The sequence below is a fragment of the Heloderma suspectum genome, chromosome 2, assembly GCF_057233095.1.
Source record: "Heloderma suspectum isolate Gila_16-S chromosome 2, 16-S_ref, whole genome shotgun sequence".
In the NCBI taxonomy this organism is placed as follows: domain Eukaryota; kingdom Metazoa; phylum Chordata; class Lepidosauria; order Squamata; family Helodermatidae; genus Heloderma; species Heloderma suspectum.
Genome location: NC_139459.1, coordinates 186,932,844 through 186,953,188, shown reverse-complemented (window position 1 = coordinate 186,953,188; position 20,345 = coordinate 186,932,844). Strand labels below are relative to the sequence as shown.

Genomic DNA, 20,345 nt, shown 5'->3' with positions numbered 1-20,345 from the left:
AGAAATCGGAACTAATTTGAATCCGTTGTGGCTTTCTCTGACATCCCTACCTGCACCCAAATATTTGGCTGGCTATTTCAAAACAGTATGTGAACTTCAGGCGTCCTCACCTCTGAAACTCCTCATTGTATGTACCACTTCACTCTGCCAATTCTCTTTTGCAATTTGCATTTCCCAGTCAGGCTCCACTTCTGGCTTCTCCTCTTGTCCTCGTTTTTCTGGATCATGCCCTGTTCCACTCCTCTTTCCCTAGGCCCCCCCTGCCCCACCCTAATGCTCCCCTGGATCAGTTTATCAGAGGCAAAAGGGGGAATGAGTGTATACAGCAGGATTAGTGATACTGAAAGGAACCATACACCATTTCCAGACTCAAGCTCACTATTGCCAGAGGCTTCACCATCACCATATTTCATTGCATTGCGATATTTGCTGATTGCACAGCATGACAGCCCACCACAAGCTGTTTAACCCATGGTGGGGCTGTGGTGTGTACAGCCACCACTTTGCATATCCAACTCCTGCTCGGGGGTTGTTACGCTGAGCGAACCTGGTGAGCGTGGGTTATGTGAAAGTTAAACAACCCTCGCATAACCTATGGTCTGTTTCAGGGTTATGCAAGGGTAGTTTAAGCCTCGCATAACCCACGCTTGCTGGGTTTGCATGACTGGACAGCCCCAGAGCAGGGGTTGGATATGTAGTATGGTGCCTCTGGGTGCTACAGCTCATCTGAATATGAGAATGTATACAACTTTCCCTGAGCACTGTGGTTAGGGTGGGACAAAAGCCCAAGAAGTACAGCAACATAACAAGGCATTGTCATTCTGTTTCACTCAGTGCAGCTTCAATTACTGTTGTGGTTCTGATCTGTTAAATGTTATGACTTGTTTCTTCTCCTGCTGCAGGTACGGAAGCATTTTGAAAGCTCTTTGTCTTGCCCACGTCCTTGGTTAATGATTAGGGTTGCCTATCACACAGTATTTTATTGGTCTGAGCAGTAAGAACCATGTGCTATGAGGTAACCAGTATTGGGGGCTGAAAAACCATTAAAATTCATCCTGAAAGGCTCTGCCCATAACCGTCCAGTACTCATTCTGACTCTGTCCCTGACCTGATTCTACTTCCAGAGGGCTAGCCTCTTTGAAATTAGAAGCTGGCAACCCTATTCATAATATTTATTGGATTATCATATCTCTGGGGTTCTATCCATGCATAATCCATAAGGAATTTGCCCACCATATTTTGGGAAGGCAGAATTTGTGCCTACATAAACTTCAATCCATCTCACATTTAGTTTCAGAAATATGTATTGGGGGTAGGGGGCGAAGATAGCTTCTTGGGACAGCTCAGAATACCAAACAAGCTTTAAAAACAACAGCAACACAACCTAGTAAGGGATACAGGTTTTGCGCAGCTATAATATTTAGCATTTTAAGCTATTTGTTATATCCTGTCTGAAAATTACAATAGTAAAGAAGCATATGGGGCCATAATAACCATTTGGCATTAGGGATGTGTTTTCCCAACCTCTTTTTTAACTGGCTACCCACAATTGTCCTATGATTGCATAAAGTCTCCTGATATCCTACACATTTTGCCCCACTGATATGCTGATGAGGCAGACTAATGGTTTGCAAGATGTCTGCCCTCAGAGAACACTTTCCATATTGACTTGCCTGCCATGGAAGCACTGTGCATTGCAGAGGATTATGGGACGTATTATACTTGATCAGGCTTGATCAGGCCACTTGAGCCTCAACTATAGCCACTTCCACATTGCCAAAAGAGAGGAAATGCATCACCAGATACAGATTTGCATAAATTTGCATAGGATAATTTATATGTATAGATACACGTTTAGACATAGTTTAATTTATATAAGAGATACAGGACATCTCACCATAGTGAGGAAGACTGTGACCAGTTGACCTGTGTGCCTTGCTCAGTCTGCTGTCCAGGTGTTAAGTGTTGATAGGCAGCTTCAAGAGCCCTCCCTGCTCTCCCTTCCTATGGATCTTTATACCAGACTTGGACTAGACAGCCTTTCAAATAGAGGACCAACCTCTGATAGTCCTTCAAATAGAGGACTGCCCTCTGTAATGTAGGACACATGGCCACTCTGTGAGTCTCACTGAGAGCTCCCCAAGAAGGGCCTAGATCATGTCCAATGTTCCTCCATTATTACCCATTTCAGGGGAAGATTGTTAGCGCCATGCCATCTGTCTATCAGGGAAGCTTGTCTGATATTACTGACCTTTCCAGTGTGGAACGCCTGATAAGCCTCTGAGGAAGCCCAGGGTGCCCTGGGACAGTGTTTGGGAACCACAGAGCTAGATTGGGGTTGTTCACACAACATGCTAACCCACACTCAGTGGTTGAAAGAGCGTTGTTTGCTGAACCATGGGTTAGTGTGTTGTCTGAACCTAGGACATTTTCTGCAGCATGGCTTGTTAACCACCCTGAACAGGTCAACAACAAACCAAGGGTTCTCAAGGTGACTTGTTAAAGAAAAATAAGCCACACTACATGGTTAATAAGCCACCCCGCAGGAAATGTCCTGGGTTGAGAGAACACACTAACCCACGGTTCAACAAACAACCCACGGTTCAACAACCACCCACACTCAACCACTGAGTGTGGGTTAGCGTGTTGTGTGAACCCAGTCACGATCCATTATGTGCCAGGTTAAAAGGCTGCGAACCTATCCTCCGAAACCCAGCCACGCTCATGTTCAAGAGGCTCATGTCCACGCTTTGCAAAATGCATCACGCTTGAGAGTACCCTTCCTCCAGATGTGTTGGACTACAACTCCCAGAACCCGCCAGGCAGCAGCACCATGTTGGGGGAAGCTGTTCTCGAGAATAGCCCTACGTTGCTGACATGCTAAGAAATGCTCAGAGAAATGTGGCAACAAAAGGGTGTGTTTCACGCGCATGTGTGTGTCTGTGTGTGCATGATGTGTGTGGTGGGGAAAGAGTTCCAGAGTTGCTCTCTAGAAGTCTGGTTCTGGATTCTTACCCCAGCCTAGCTGAGAACAGCGCCGACCTGCCACTTCTAATCCCCTATTGTTACCATCTATTATTTATTATCTGTAATGCTATATAATTCCCCCAGCTATATTATTAAATCTGCAGAAGTGTTTGGAGATACCTTTGAATAGGATGCGCTCAGTGGAAATTAATTGCATTCTTATTAGGTTGACAGGTCCCTTTTATACACATGCAAATGAGCTCCGGAGACACTTCTGGGAAAGGAGTGTGAGTGTTACTGGAACGCCCTCCGTTGGGCAAGAGATAAATCTTGGGCTCCATCTAGCGACTTCTAGTTGACACTGTAGGGTTTGTGCTGCTGTTGTTCTGGTTGCCTTTTTCTCATGAGCATTGCCCTTAACTCAGCCTTCCCCATCCTGGTGCCCTTGGACTACAACTTCCAACATTCCTGACCAGTGGCCATGTTGGCTGAGGCTGATGGGAGCTGAAGTCCAAAACAGCGGGAGGGCACAAGGTTGGAAAAGGTTGCCTGAACGATAAAGGCCTAGAACTGACAAACAGCAAATGCAGTAATAAACCTGTAGTCTGGACTGTACCCCTTCAGACTGACATAGAAAACTAGATGTCAAGGAGAAAGCTAGACTAGAACCCTAGTCTCCCTGATATGCCAATTTTCTGTGTGCAGGGAATAGGGCGGCATGGTTACATGAAGAGGGATGAGGCTAATACCAAGATATTTCCCCCCCTAAACTTGCATCGCTGATTGAATCTGACATTTTCTTTTTTATAGTGCCTACGCACTTTGAGTAACTCTGTCTCCAGAGATGTGTGGGCTTTTTTTTTTTAATCATCAGACTGCATCATCCCTTTATTTTAATTTTAATTTTAATTAAAAAAAAAAGACTCCTAGGCTGTAATTTTGTACATACTTACCTGGGAGTAAGCCCCATTGAACTCAATTGGATTGACATCTGAGTAGACATGTCTGGATTGTGCTGTTAAGAAGTTAAAATTACTATCCTACTGAAACTGCTTACTTATTGAATACATACACTTTCATTTATAAGCCAACCCTAACCCAACATTTTAGGGTGTACATTTGTTTTTCAATGAAACAACAAGATTCTAACCCGTGAAATAGCCCCATGATTTTGCTCAACTGTGTGTGCTTGCAGTTGGTAATGTCCACAAGTACATGCTAAAAATAAATTAAAACCCAGCTCCATCTGTACTGTGGTGCAGCTGTACTGAACATTTATAGAGAAGGGAAATAAGCCATACTGGTAGGTAGGTGTTTGCAATGGCAGCTGGTGACTCCAATTCCAGAGGAACAGTAATTCCATTCTAGGTTTTACTGACAACCAGCCAAAGTGCCATCCAAAGTGCTGAACCTTATCCCCAAAATGGGTTCAGGACCTTGGATAGCACCTTTAGACCTTTGGCTGCTTGTAACTAAAACCCAAAATTGAATTGCCTCCCCTCCAGAACTGGAGTCACCAGCAAATACTGTTTACTTCTGTTGGGATTATTAAGGACAATGTAACTGACTCTAATGCTATTCACATAAGTTGAGAGAGCCCTCACATAACCTGACAACAAATGGAGGGTTATATGTAAGGGTTGTTTAACCCTCACATAACCCCCAATGGCTGGTTCACAAGATATGCCTCAACCCCCCATCAGGGATTACATATTCAAAAAAGGTGCCCTACACATTGTGTAGCTCATCATGGGTTAAATAACCCATGGTGAGCCTGGTGTGTTGTGTGAATTGGGTCAGTGAGTTTATGGTGGAAGTAAGATTCAAACCGAGGGCTTCCTGTGCTACACCAGTAATGTACTATTATGTAAAGGTACATACTCCACTTTACAGGTGCATCTGTACCCCAAATCCTTCTTCACTTTTAACCCATTGCCCAGGAAGTAGAGAAAGGGCATTACTGGCTTGTTAAACTAAAGCAACTGCTCAAGTACACATGAGCCTGACAGACCAATGTCCTCGCTCTCGTTCTCTACTGGAATTGCCATCATAGCAATGACAACAATAATTAAATTTCAACAGTAAAAAATCATGATTCAGGCAGCAACGGGAAAATGCAAGGCACTTCCTGGAAGTCAAGAGAGAGACTGTTAGAGTAGGAGTAATTGATAAACATTTCCCCGCCTAGAAGAGAGATCAGAGGGATGGAGGGAAAGTGACTCACCAGACCGACACAAAACTGACCTGGTGTGTGAAATGCAGAATACAAATGACACTGATGAAAACTCTTCAGCATGAGCTATGCCACCTGTGGTGGTGACTTGGAGCGACACTCTCATCAACATGGTTCCACAGGGCAGCGTGGTCAGTAGAAAACAGATTATCAGCACAATCCATGTAGCCAAAGGGGCTTGTGCCAGGTGGGAGTGCTGAACGGAAGCAGAGGAAGGCTTTGGGGGCATATCTGGTGCTGTTTGGATGCTCCAAAGAGGCACACGTATCCTCCAACATTTCAGAAATGGAGATATGGACACTCTTGAGTACTGCTAATGTATCTATTCACACCAAGGAATACTTTCTGGTCCCCACCCTGTCTTTACACCATGGGTAAAGCAGCAGGAAACCACAGGCCCAGGGGCCAAATCTCTCCCTCCTGGGGCCCTGGGAAGACCCTCCAGGGTTCCCCAGATGGCCATGCCTCCTTTCTCTCAACCTCCAATTGTTTGATGGCTTCCTAGCTTTCGTGCAGTTTTTCCCCATTCTAAAAGGTTGGCATGCCTCTCCTAAGCCTTTGTGACTGGCAGGAAGAGCTTCAAGCTAAAATAGACTGCCATGTTTTGTGCCTTTGGAATGTGGCCCCTGAGAGCTGAAAGATGTTCCTCACCCCTTTGTACATGAATATCTAATAGTAGTAAAGTAGGCTTGTGGTTGTGGCAGAGTTGCCCAGCTAGCTTGACCATGCAGGCCAACAAGGCAGTGGCTTAGCACTACTCAAGCGGTGCCTGCCTTTGGCCTCACCCACCACTGGGATGTGGCCCCTGACAACTTATCTGAAATCAAATTTGGCCCTTGGGCTGAAAGAGGTTCTCCACTCCTGCTTTACACCATGGGTGGAGAAGGCATGGCCATTCAGAAGTGGTTCGACTGCAACTCCCATCAGCCCTATCCTGAATAGCCAATGATGAGGGATGATGGGAGTTGTAGAATGACACCATGTGGAGGGCTACATGTTCCCCATTTCTGTCTTTACACTGCTTGCAAGAATTTTTTCTTGTCATGTCCTCTGGTTCTGAGACTCCATGCTCCCCTGAAGAGAACTTGGATTCAGTGAGATCACAGGTTACCCCACCTTAGGGGGAGCCCTCTGACCCCTTTTTATACCTCTCTTGCCAGAGGATGTCACTCTCTCATCATCTGCCTCTGACTGCTCTGAGGCTTCTCAGCCACGCAGGAGCGTGAGACTGTGGAAACTGACACACTGGCCCTTTAAGAAGTGCAGTTAGTATCCATCTGGGGTGGAGCCACTGAAAGACCCGGCACTGCCAGCTTTCTTAAGGCTTCAGTTGGCTGCTGTCCTTCGCTGGGACAACACTTCACCATGGGAGAAGACTCCAGCCAGCACTTCATGCAGTGCGCTCTCCAGGGTCCTGCCTTGTTCAGCCTGAGCACTGTGGTGCAGATGGCTTCCCCAAGGCCTAGCCAGTCCAGTCCAGTCCAGTCCAGTCCAGTCCTGTACTTATTTAAAAGCAAAGAGGATCCTTAGGTTAAAGACAGAGTAGAAAGTTGTCCTAGAATAGGTTCTCAACAGTTCAAAATGGGACTCCCCAGGTGAGGCCTGTGCATTAAATTTATTTATTGTCAGTTTTTATTGTTGCTTTTATCGCTATTTTATTGTGTTTATGTTATCGCTTTTAATATTTTAACTGTTTTATGTACTGCTGTGAGCCGCCTCGGGAGGGCTTCTGTCCTGAAAGGCGTCAAAGAAATTTCTTAAATAAATACATACTTACATAAATAGTTTTGATGGTCTTGTAGGCCCCTTCCAACACTATGATTCTATGACGCCATTAAAATCCTAATTCCAAGAGCCCAGTTAAAATACAATGAAATGCACCAGCACATCACTAAATGATGCCTTCATGTTCCCAGCTGTGTATCATGTATATGCACTAGTGATAAGAGGCAGATGCCCATTCAGCACCCAGATATTAAGTCTTAGGGCCAAAGCAGTTGTGTGTGTGTTTATTATTTAGCTATAAAGCAGTGATGGGAAGGAATTAACATTTTATACTAAAGGGAGGTGCCCCCTTCTCCTATTTCACCCCTCTGTACTCCACTGCTTTAAGCTATTTTCCCTCTGCCTGGCTCTGACACCAGAAAAGAACTGGTATCCCCTGGTGTCACCATAGCCCCATAGGCCCCTAAGCCAATATTTCCCCCCCTGGGTCTGGTTCGTGGATCTCTGGGTGCTAGCAAAAATACCCAAAGCAGATCCTGTAAGCCTGACACCCCCTCAACATTGCAGTAGACAATGGGGAAAATGGGAGGTGATATGGTTGAAACCTTTTAAATACAGTGGCCAGGTGTCCTCCTTTGCTGTACTGAAAGCTGTTGGGTTGGAGGGGACAAGCTGTTGTTTACATACATCACCAAGTGCCACTCCGATTTCTTGGTGCTATCTCAAGCTTCAAGGCAGATACAGCATTACAATGCAATGTTGTGACTTCCTTGTTCCTGAAAATGGGTGCAGGCATTGAGTTGGTATTTGAACTTTGTAATGTAGAATTGTGTCCTGAACATGCATACTTAGGGTGGCCATGTGGCCTACTTCACAGAGGACAATCCTCTATTTGAAGGGCTGTCTGAAGGCAGCCCTCTCTTTGGAGGCATCTTCTATTTGAAGGGCTGTCCAGTTCTAGTTTGGTTTGAAGATAAAGAACTGAAGAAGCGAGAGCAGGGAGGGGCCTTGAAGTCACCCATCCACAGTGAGCACCTGGTCACAGTCTTCCCTACTATGGGGAGATGTATTGTATTTGTATTGAAATAATAGGAATTAACTCTACATCTGCATCTATACAAATACATTAGAATATGCAAATTTTATGCAAATCACTGTTCTTCTGGCTCTTGTTTTTTAGTGATAGATTATCTCTTTTTTTGGAGATGTGTAAGTGGCCACACTTTTAAACCTGGCAAATTTGGGGCAGCCTATTTTATCACTAAGATAGTAGGGCAAAATGAGCAGTTATTTATTTAAAACATGTTTACCCCACCTTTACCACAGCTCACAAAAGATGACAGCATATTTTAAATCTAACCCATAAAATTCCTAAAAATAATTAATTCCAAACAGTCATTTTTTTTAATTATAGCTCATAGTCTGTCATAACAAACAATAATAAATACGTCACCACAGACTGACTCACAAAATGTCCACTTCAGTGAGCTTTACAGGGCTTCCTAAAGAGGTACTTAGTTGCATCTCCTCTGGAAGCTCATTCCAACATCTTGGAGCTACTACAGAAAAGGCTCTGCTCCCTCCCACTGCCAAACTCATCTTCCTAGGTACACTAAGCAGAGCCCCTACCTGCATATCTCAACTAAGGACTTTAAAATTCTAACCATAACGCTAGCCTGACCAAAAGAGACTGGGCAGGGCAGCTGCATGTTTTATCCACTCCCTGTGTGGGAGTCTGAGTATTCTTTATATCAGGAATGGAGAACCTCTGGCCCATGGGCTGAATCTGCTCCATGCACAGAAACACTTTTTTTGATGCACAGAGAACATAAGAAAAGCCCTGCCGGATCAGACCAAGGGTCCATCTAGTCCAGCATTCTGTTCACACAGTGGCCAACCAGCTGTCAACAGGAACCCACAAGCAGGACGCAAGTGCAACAGCACCCTCCTGCCCATGTTCCCCAGCAACTAGTGTACATAGACTCACTGCCTCTGCTACTGGAGGTAACACATAGCCAGCCACCAGGACTAGTATCCACTGATAGCCTTCTCCTCCAGGAATTTGTCTAACCCCCTTTTACAGCCATCCGAGTTGGTGGCCATCACAACATTCTGTGGTGGCAAGTTCCATACTTTAACTATGCGCTGTGTGAAGAAGTCCTTCCTTTTATCTGTCCTGAATCTCCCACCAATCAGCTTCAGGGGATGACCCCAGGGTTGTCGTATTATGAGAGAGGGAGAAAAATGTCTCCCTTTCCACATTCTCCACACCATGCATAATTTTGTACACCTCTATCAGGTCTCCCCTCACTCGCCTTTTCTCTAAGCTGAACCATCTCAGAAGCTGTCAGCCTCCCTCATGGGTGAACTGCTTCAGCCCCTTGATCATTTTAGTTGCCCTTTTCTGCACTTTCTGTGCCTTTCTCTGCATGGAGAAAGGGGCAGTCCTTTCTCTCCAGGCGGAGAGAGGCAGGAACAATTGCTCTGTAGGCCTTGCCCCCGACATCATCTGCCCTCCCCTGGGGCTGTGAGGGGGGGATGAGCCAAAAGGCAATCTAGCTTCCAGGGCCGAAACAGTTCCCCACCCCTGCTTTACATGAAAAGGAGCACGAGTGAGAGGGAGGGAGTGAAACCCACCCTCTCCTGCCTTACCTTGCTCTGCTCTGCTGCTTTAATTAGTTTTCTCTCAATCCAGGCCACTTCCAGTATCAGAGCTGGGACAGGAGGTAAGGTGGTTAGGGGCTCTTTTTGCTCCCCCTTCCTCACATGCTCCTTTTCATGTAAAGCAGGGGTGTCACACACCCCTTTCCCCCAACTAGTGATCATGGTTGATGGTTTCCCAGTTTGGGGACAATTTCCCACCTGTTCTAAAAGGCTGGAATGCCTCTTCTAAGACTCATTTACTGGCGGTAGGAGCTTTATGCTAAAATACACTGGTATTTTTATTATTTTATTTATTGTGATGTTTATATCCTGCCTTTTTTCCTCTTGTGAGGAAGCTTTGGTAGTTTGGCCCTGCCCACCACTGGAACACGAAGCCCCGCGAGCTGCTCCAAAATAGAATGTGGTTGTCAAGCTGAAAGAGGTTCCACACCCCTTGTGTAAACAGTAGGTGCTATTGCCCCCACCTTGATAGGTAAACAGGGCAGGCAAATCTCATTTAGCCCAGAGAGACAATAACTTCCCCAAAGTGACCCATGAAAGAAATCCATAGGCAAGTGGAGATTCAAATATGTGCCCCCCACATGTAACCATGATATGTAACCCACAGCCCCACACTGGGAGGCCCTTGCTGAAGGTTGGAAGAACGCAATCAGGGGTGGAAGAACTTGGCCAGCTCGTAATCCTCTCCCATTGCTAATATCCTACTCATACTGGTGCCACCTATTTGGTCAGGCTCCGCATTTCCCTCTCTTGCTTTCCACAGTCCTTGCCCCTGCCCAAAACGAAACAAAAACCACGGCGGTGTATCTGCAGCAGCCAATCTTTTCATTTCAGTAAATGCTGCATGTTGCCTGTGCAGGGTGAATCAACTCCTATGTCCCGTTCTTGTTAGTGCTCTGCTTTTGAGTTATTCAGTGTTGAAGTTAGTACCTTGTAAATAGCAGTTATTATTATGCATTATTTATACAGCACCACCATGCTGTATAAATGAACATGGCACATTACAGAGTTTTATAAGCAAACGAAGAAGAAAAAAAGGCAGGTCCACAAGCAGAGTGAGGCAGCCATCTGAAGCAACAGATCTGGGGTGCCATTAAAAGGTGACAAAATTACAGAGATTTAATTTGTTATATTATCTCTGCAGACTCTGCAACTATGAATTGATAGATTAATCAACTAAGGGTGCAATCCTATCAAACTCGGAGGCTTCCGATCATCCAGTGCAAGGCAGGAAGAGCAGCAGAGGTGATCTTTGCCTCCCTGTCCTCCAACTCTGCATGTTTCACTAGATGGGCTTTTTAGCCCATCTAGCAATGGTGCTTCAGAGGGGGAGGGAAGGAGGCTGGAAGAGGCTCAGGATTGTTCATATCCTGGCCTCCTCCACCCACCCTTTCCCCCCTCCCCGAAGCCAATTTTCTGTGAGAGGGAGGGGGCAGATCTCCAACTGTCTCTGACTTCAGAGGGGTCTCTGACCTCAGAGGGGGGAATCACCAATATCCTATGGCTCCTCAGACAATGTCTAAGGGCCATGAGATTGTGCCCTAAAGCATTAGTTGATTAATTTGCAAGGGGGCAGTTTTAAACAGAAGGACAGAAAGCTAATGACACACAACTTTATTATTTCCATGTCACTGAAACAAGGAATGAAAAAGAAAATGTTTAAAGATAGCCCTTCCCTCCAGCCATGCACAATCGCTTTTGTTCATTAAGCTGTAAGTTGTCTCAAACATTATTCCATATCTCAAAAAGGAACATATGCAGAGGTTTGGGTAATATGCAAATATATATGTTTAACTGATTAATCAATCCAATCATCAACTGAAAGGCAGATAATTAAATCAACTAAAAGGTCTTGTAGCACCTTAAAGATTGCATCAGATGAAGTGGACAGTGCCCATAAAAGCTTATGCCAAAATTCATTTGTTCATCTTTATGGTGCCACCAGAATCTTTGTTGTTTTTGCTGCAACAGAATAACCCAGCTCCCTCTCTGGAAATTAATACCCTACAAGAACTCACAGCCCCAGCTTTATATGGGGGAGGGCAGGAGGAGGGAGGGCAGGGGAAGCCATTTGGCTTTTCCTCCTCAGGTGCCAAGATATCTTGGGCTGGCAGAGTGTCTTTAATCTGCATAATTGAGATGGATGCAAGATTTGGCATTGTTTGGTGCAAAATCTTGACTCCCACGCAGACAGCTCTGGGTCCAACCTCCCCTGTGGCCTTGGAGAGTGCTGTTGTGAGTCGATCTTAGCCTTAAGGGAGGCTAATGGATTTTTGGGAGCGTGGCATGGCAGGCAAGAGCCTCATGTTTGGCCATCCTGCACGGTGGCCTTCCCGGCACTGCAAGGATTTGCCTGCCTATTGCCTTTCATTCTCCCACCCACCCCCATCTTCAGAGAGAGAGACAGAGAGAGAGAGAGAGTGCAAACACAGGCTTCTTTCCTGCCCCTCCTCTGCTTAAGGCCTAATTAGCCAAGAACAGGAGGTACAGCAAGGACCCTGCAGTGACCAGCTGCCCAACTTTGTGTCAGGTGGAGGAGGGAAAGCTCTTGCCTCTTCAGCCAGCACCTTTCCCCCAAGGCTTTGTCTGTGGTAGACGGACAAACAGCATCAACCTAGGGTGGCCACTTGCACATTGCCCTCCAAAAAGAAGAAATGCATCACCAAAAAAAGAGGACCAAAGGTGACACAGGTTTGCATGTGTGCACTTATATGGATAGATGCAAACTAATATATGATGACTACAGTTTTAATAGAAATACAATGCCTCTCACCAGGGCTGGCCCAAGACAATCTGTTGCCTCAGGGCAAAGGACAAGATGGAACCCCCTCCATTCCGCCTGCAGAAGCTAGCCACATCGATGGTGGACTCTTACTTCAACACTGGTGGTGGGAAAGCATTTTCCTCGCAGCAGGCTAGCTCAGGGGGTGCAGGGCAGACTGAGTGGAAAACTCAGCAACGTCCTCCAACAGTGGGGGACAGACAGGGAGTTGTCACCATTGGCCCCTCCACTCTGCCTAATGGTAGAGCCGGCCCTGCATCTCAATATAGTGGGGAGGACTGTGACCATGTGACCTGTGTGCCTTGCTCTGTCTGCTGCCCAGGCGCTATTGTGGATGGGCAGCTTCAAGATTCCTCCTTGCTTTCCCTTCTTAGGGTTATTTATCTTTAAACTAGACTTGGAACTGACAACCTTTCAAATAGAGGACACTTCCAAATAAGGGACTGCCCCCTGTAATGTAGGACACATGTCCACCCTACATCAATTTAAAGGGAACAAAGCTACTTTGTCGCATCAATACAAGATTTTGGACACCATGGACAACAGTCCCGTATCAGAACTTTCCAGAATCCTCCATGAAACCAGAAAGGATTCAGATTGCATAGGGGGCCGGCCCAACCACTTACAGAATGCCAGGCACCACTTGAATAGTGCTAAGCCACTGTCTTGTTGGCTTGTATGTTCAAGCTAGCTGGGCAACTTTGTCACCATCCACAAGCCTATTTTACTACTATTAGATATTCATGTAGAACAGGGATGAGGAACAACTTTCAGCTCTCAGGGGCCACATTCCAGTAGTGGACGGGGCCAGAGGCAAAAGGGGCAGGGCCCAAACCACAAAACATGGCAGCATACTGTAGCTTGAAGCTCTTCCTGCTAGGAACTAGGCCTTAGGAGAGGCATGTCAACCTTTTTGAATGGGGGGAAAAACTGTCCCAAAGCCGGGACACCACCAGACGATTGGTGGTCAGGGGAATGGGTTTCTATTCCAGCAAGAGGACGGTGGAGTGCTTTCATTACTGGCTTTCTTGCACATTTTTTAACTTTTCATATTTAAGTGGCAAAATAGTGTTATTCTGCTATGAAAAATAGTAGGAAAAAATAAAGGAAGTCAATAATTAAACCCTCCCCACACCCTACCCCAAATCCAGGAACAGAAACTGATGCTGGGTCAATTAAAATGGGGTTTTAAAGGGGCAATTAAGAGGCTATATACTAACTGCATTCTCATTCTCTGAGTGTGTTCTTATGTAGACAAAGCTGCACTATCCACCATCAGTAGGCTCAGGGGAACCTCTGTGTTTCCAGAAGAACAAAAAATATTTAGGGGAAAAAAACCTAAGGGGGATGGGGAGAAAACCTCCCCCCCCCCAACAGCTTAATGAAGACTGAGCATGCTCAGTAGCCATGGAATGCTATTGGGGGGGGGTGGAGAGAGAAGGAATGGAATGGAGTAACCTGGAAAAGGACCCACCGATTCATGGCTGGCTGGCTGGAATCCTGAACAGGAGCATTTTCAAATCACAACATTTGGTTGTAGGTCCCACTTGTTCATCACTAATCTAGAGATGATTAACATGAAGAAATAAAACAGGCAGGACCTACAAGCAGGAACCTTTTAATTAAATGTACAGGAGTCCACTCCGTACAGGGAGGTTCTACAACTGCAGAAAGATCACCACAAATGATATCTGAAAAAACATGAGATGACAGCAGAGAAAACACCAGAATGAAACAATGTCATCCGGATTCTCTACAAGAAGAGTGTGAACAAAAGAAGAAGAGAGCTACTGTGGAAGCAACCCAGGAAAGCACCTATTAAACTGAAGCCGAACTCCTTGAAAGAGCTCAACTCCTCCATAGCTATATGTCACCTAATCAATTTATCTTAAACCCTAATGTTAGCTTAAGAGAAGCTTTCCATCTTACTAGGCTATATACAAACTCAGCAAAGCATCACAAAATGAGAGGTTTCAATCTATCTCGTATCTCCCAAGTATTGCAGTCTGTTTATTCTTGCACCTACCTTTAGCAGTGTGACTTGATATTTAGATTTAATTCAGAAAATGTTGCCTAATTTTATTGGGTATATTTTAAGCATGAATCGGTGGGTAGAACTTAAATGTAACTCTTCTGTTTTTTCAAGATGATGATGATGACAATGATATCTATAAATCGCCTTTCTGCCCACCAGGGCCCTCAAAGCAATGTACCATTTAAAACAACAATACCAACAGAATAAGAACCAAAGCAAAACATCATTTAAAAACAAGTTAGGGCAATATTCAAAACCATCAAAGACCTAGCAAAATGGTGCAGTTTTTACTGCCTTTCTAAAACTCAATAGGGAGGGAGCCAACCTGACTTCCTTCAGGTGGGAGTTCCACAGGTAGGGTGCTGCCACAGAAAAGTTCCTGTCTCATGTACCCCCTGACCTAGCTCTCCTGGTGGAGGGCGGGGCATACAATAGGGCAGCCTTCACCAACTTGGTGCCTTCCAGATGTTTTTGGGCTACGACTCCTAGCATTCCTAATCACTGGCCATGCTAACAGGGACTTCTGGGAGTTGAAGTTCAAAACACCAGGTTGAGGAAGGCTGCAACAGGGCCACTGATAAAGACTGCAGATTATAGCCAGGCTCATAAGGGAAGAGGTGATCTTTCAGATATCCTGGCCCCAAACTGTTTAGGGGTTATAGGTCAAAACCAGCACATTGAATTGGGCTCGGAATCAAACTGGAAGCCAGTGTAGCTGGTTCAAGACCGCTTTTATGTGGTCTTTAAAGTGCATGCCGGACAACACTGCATTTGGCACTAGCAGAGTTTCCAAACACTTTTCAAGGGCAGCCCCATGTATAGCACATTACAGTAGTCCAAAACAGTTAGCCCAGATGAACAGCCCTCTGTCTGTTCCAGACACAGATTCCTCTATGAATGTGCATAAAATTGCTGATTATGCTTCTTAGCCCTTACCTTTAGTTTAAACATACAATTATGGTTCCCAGAGAGCGCAGAGCAGGGGGAAATGGGTGTGGGCAGCTCAGGTCCCCGAGGGAAGGTGTGTGGGAACCACTGGTGCATACATGCTTTGCACTCTACACACTAACTGCTAACTCTGCTTCCATACCACGAAACACTACACTGATGCAGATTGGATTCCCTGCTTCACTGAGAAACTGTGCACTGAAAGGCATGTTAAGTGTTTAACTCCTTCCACTCTGAATAGAAGTTAATTAATGTTAACCCTTCACAAACCCATATTAAGGGATCTTCCCAAGTATGCTTCCTAGACAGAAAGAGAGCACAATGTTGAGCTGCATTCCATCTAAGGCAGCTAAATATCCAGCCAGAAGAGGTTAATATTTCTAGAGCGCAGTTCATCTAAAACTCCTTACAAATTGTTTCCAAAGGCTGGAGTGGTGTAGAGCTTAAGGGGCTGAGTTGTGAGGCAAGAAGTCTACAAATCTCACTTCAGCCTTGAGCTTAAGGGCTGGCTGTGCCTGATCTGGTCTGATCTCGTAAGTTAATCAGGGTCAGCCCTGGTGAGTACTTGGATGGGAGACCGCCTGGGAATCGGGCTTCCTGCATTGAGCAGGGGGTTGGTCTTGTAGGCCTCTCCCAACCCTATGATTCTATGAGTCTTAGGACAGCCACTGCACTATAACTCAGCCTCAGTCTTACCATCATAGGTATGGGAATAATACCACTGTATTAACTTTGCACTGTTCCAGTACTGTAGATGGCCAGGCTCAAGCCGAGCTGAACATTGCAAGGATTGGCGTGAAGCTCTTTGAACACTTTTAAAAGTGGTATTTTAGTCCTGAATATGATTGTTATTATTTGCACTTGCATGGTCTCCATTGTTCATGCAGACTGACCTCACACCAAAAATGTCCAAAGGCACATGCCACCTACGGCAGGCTGTGTTTAAATTCTGTCCACTGAACGATTTTTTTCACCCTAGTCACCAGCTCCCGGTGCCGTTCCCTCTCCCACTCCGCTGCAGTCGGAACTCTCCGCCACTGTACGTCCTGCCAGGGTAATGTCAGCAAAGTCAGGTGAATCTGAACTGAGAACATTCTAATGTAAGAAGCAACTTAACCAATCAGCATCCTTTCCACTCTGCCTCACTTACATGGTGTAATTCTATTGGCTGTAATTAATCAGGGCTGTGAAGACGAGTTGGCAAAACAGGTGAAGTTCTGACGGGTAGAGCCATCTGGGGCTTGCCAAGTTTTCATAATAAAATCTATTGGATTCTGTGTCCCGGAACACAGCCTAAAATTTGAGAATTGATTGGAAGTGGTTTTTCAGAAAAGCATCACGCTGGCAGACAAACAGAGGGGACCCAAAGGGGCTTGCTTCCAATAAAGCAAGGCTGACAAAAATATACATTCATAATCATAGCTATCTCTAAACCTCAGCAGGAAACCCCTTCCTTGAAGTATCTTATTCCACTGCCGCAAGGGAAAATTGCAAAGGAGAATGCCTCAGACACAGACTGCAAGCAAAGATCAAGGCACAGAGAATGCATTTGTTGCTCACTGGAGACCTTGCGACCACCATCTTGCATAGCCCATGTTCACAATGTGTATAACCCACGCTAGCAACATGCTTCCATTAAGGGGTTACTCTCACAGCAAGGATTGAGCACATGTACATATACCCATATCAGTGCTTTTAATTAACCCAGAAGGTATTGTTGCCAGGCAATTAAAGCCAGGAGCTAGAATGTTTACATTAAGTCTCTGACTCAAAGAGGAAATACGGTTTTAGAGCACGTCTACGCTACACGGTTAGGCTAGGTTCAAACCTCTTTGACTTTAAACCTTTCACTTGCACCAAAGAATTCTGGACATGGTAGTTCTCTCAAGGGGCTAAGAATCAGTAACAAATAATTCTGAGCAATTTCATGAAACTGCATGGTGGGGCAAATAAGGATGGCTAAACCAGTTGATGGTTGTAGTGGCAGTGTGCAATTACAGGCAATGGCCAGGGCTTCGGAATCTTGTCTGCAGTCCTTCCACCTACCACCAAATAAGAAGAACCCCTTTCCTCTTCTCATCGTTTCTGTTTTCAATGTAATAAGAAGTTTCTGTCTCCTGTTATACTCGTGACCAAGAAACAGAACCCAGGGTGGAATATGCAGATGAGGGGGTGTGGTTATGCAAATAGGTACTATCTTGATTCTCATTGGATCACACTGAATAAACAGGCTGCAATGTGAGACAAGGCAAAAACATATCCCCCCAACTTAGACACAAGCATCAATAGGAGCAGGTTCAGACCCCATGTCAGCAACCTGAGAATCTCATCTCCCTCCCTCCCTGTCTTTTTAAAGCAAGAGCCTAGCCCTTATGGTGGTTGGAAAGACAGGCTTGTCACTACGTGACCAATGTTTGATGAAATCCGTAGGTTCAGGAGTGGGGTGGGGGTTGAGGTGGCAGGTGAGAGATTTTGGAGACCATTAAGGATGACAGATGAGAGCCAGTGCTGTAGCAGTTAGAGCATCAGGTTAGGACTGGGGAGATCCAGCTTTGAATCCTGGCCCAGCCATGAAACTCCCTTGGTGACCTTGGGCCAGTTACCATATTTCAGCTTAACCAACCTCACAGGACTGTTGTGAGGATAAAATGTTGGGGCGGGGAGGTGATCCATGTGCACCACCCTGAGCACTGCTTGGAGGAAGGGCAGGATAAAATAGCCTAAATAAACAGACAGATCTGACTTATGCACAAGCCACTGAGAACATCTCCTGTGCAACACTGCTCTTGCCCAGTTCCCATTCGTTTCAATGAGGCTCATGCAGGAGAGCTTCCCAAAGGTCTTGGCCCGTTAATAAGTGGGAGGGGTGCTGGGTGTTTCACCTCTCTTGGGCTAGCCTTGCCTCAGTAATAATTACAGTGGCTGGGGTGCATGGCTTGTGCTCTGCATAGCACTTTATCTCTAACTCTGCATGAAACAGTATAAGTTATACAAAAATAAATGAAACACCAATTTGCTTAATTTCCATTATCTACGTATATATACAGGTCCCAAATTTAGCATTAGGAGAAACAGAATTCTGTGTTGCCTTCCTTGGTACATGTATGCATGTGTAAATGTTTGTGCGCGCACACACACACACAGTGTATACACCGCCCTGCCCCATCCTTCAAAGAGAATTCCAGCTTCCAGCATTCCTTGGTTTGTGGTGGTTGCCATAACAGTTAAAGCCAGTTTAAAGACTGATGAAGGCTTGTGATGAAGAATTGTTCTGCATCTCCAGCTTGAGAAGAAATGTCTAGCAATGGCAGGGAAATTCACCCCAGCCCTTTCTGAAACACGGTTAAGGGATCAGGTTGTGACCCTTGAGCTGGTCCCTCTCTAACAGCAGATTCTGTGACCATGTGGCAAATCCTTCAGATGCAGGAAACATATGTAGGCCACATTTTCTTGTCCTTGATGCAGGGCTGGAAAAAGTCCAAGCACTGGTCATCTGGGGACCAAAAATCTGGATTTGAAGGGGTTCTAGCCAAGTAGTTCTCCAAACCCACCTTGATGAGTCTGAGCCAAAGGTGGTTTGGATATGTCATGGGACTGCTTTGCTCTTGTGTTCGCCTTTATTCTCCAACCCAATGTATCAGAACATTTGTCTGTCACTAATTCAAGGGATTTGCATGGTCTAATTGCTCTTGCATCTGCCTGAACTGAAATAGCGGGGGAGAAAGATGTGTAGTGCCCCCTGCTGGCTAATGCCACAAATTGGATATTGTTTCCATGTCCCCTTCTTTTAAGACATACTTGCTTTGGGTCATCTCCACAAAAACCTCTGTGCGAGGCACAGCTGTTCTACAAAGCTTCCTCAAACCTCCAGCTCCACATCTCACTACCAGAAGTACATACCAATCCTCTGTCATTGCAGCAGCTGAACAGTTCACATTTTCATCTCTCTCTCCCTTCAAATCTATGTACCTCACGCTAAATACAATACATAACACCCTCACCCACGTCTCCTTGTGGCAAGGCTGTTGTGGAGGCTGGAGGCCTACAGGAGATAAGTGACTTTCCCAAGGTCACACAGGAAGTGGGTGGCAAAACACGAACTTCCATTCTCCATATTCTGGTTTAGCAGCCCTAAGCTAGCCAGGGTGCTTCATAGCATCTGATGTTGTGGGATGCTTACCTCCCTGCCCTCCCCCTCAAAAAAGTGAGTGGACAAAGGAAAATCTACCAAAAGTTGCTTACTGAGATTATTAAAATGAGGCAGATGGATTAAGGAGAAGGCAGGGGCGGGAAATAGATCTCTTTCCTTTGCCCTACTAAGAGGCGCTCCCCATCTAAACACTTCTCCATACCCCTCCTCTATAGTCTGTACATCTTCTATAGGCAAGAGAAAGGGGATTAGGGCTACCCCCATTGATATCCTTAAGAACACACTCCCCGATCCACTTAACATGAATTAGTTAGCCCCGCAACACCATTTAGTAATCTGGTGATTCCCATATTCAGCATGATTAAAAAATTATGAGAAGGGTCCCCCCCCCCCCCGCTGTACAGGCCAAGTGGGGATTCTAATTTGTGTTAGCAACTCTGAGGATAGGACCATAGTGATGGTAGTTATTCTCAGAGCATAACCTTAGTGATGGGTTTATCCCCCAGAAACTGCTTTTTGAAATGCACAATTTGGAACATGAAACCATTAAGAAAATAAAAGAGTGTGTGTGTCCCTCTAAGCACATGCAAGGTGCATTTCCTCGTCATTAAGTAACCACAGCCATTCTCAAATATGTACTATTAGGGGCAGGATTTCCACATCAGAGGTTGTTGTTTTCAGGCAGGTCTGGAGGGTGGGCACCTCTACATAATTCGGAATAAGCAGGAGTTATTCCAAATTAAATAAGGAGAGGTACAAAAAAGTACAGTCTCTTGGATGTGCATGGGCTCTGGAGACCACGGAAACAGAATCCCTCCTCCCAACCTGCCCTGCCTGGTTC

The 20,345-nt window shown here is 45.5% G+C and overlaps 1 protein-coding gene across 1 annotated transcript in view; it reads right to left on the bottom strand.

Moving 5' to 3' along the window:
- The window catches only part of MAP3K12 (mitogen-activated protein kinase kinase kinase 12), a 116,839-nt gene that overhangs the window by 95,237 nt on the left and 1,257 nt on the right, over positions 1–20,345 (bottom strand). The gene's annotated exons all lie outside the window — the stretch shown is intronic.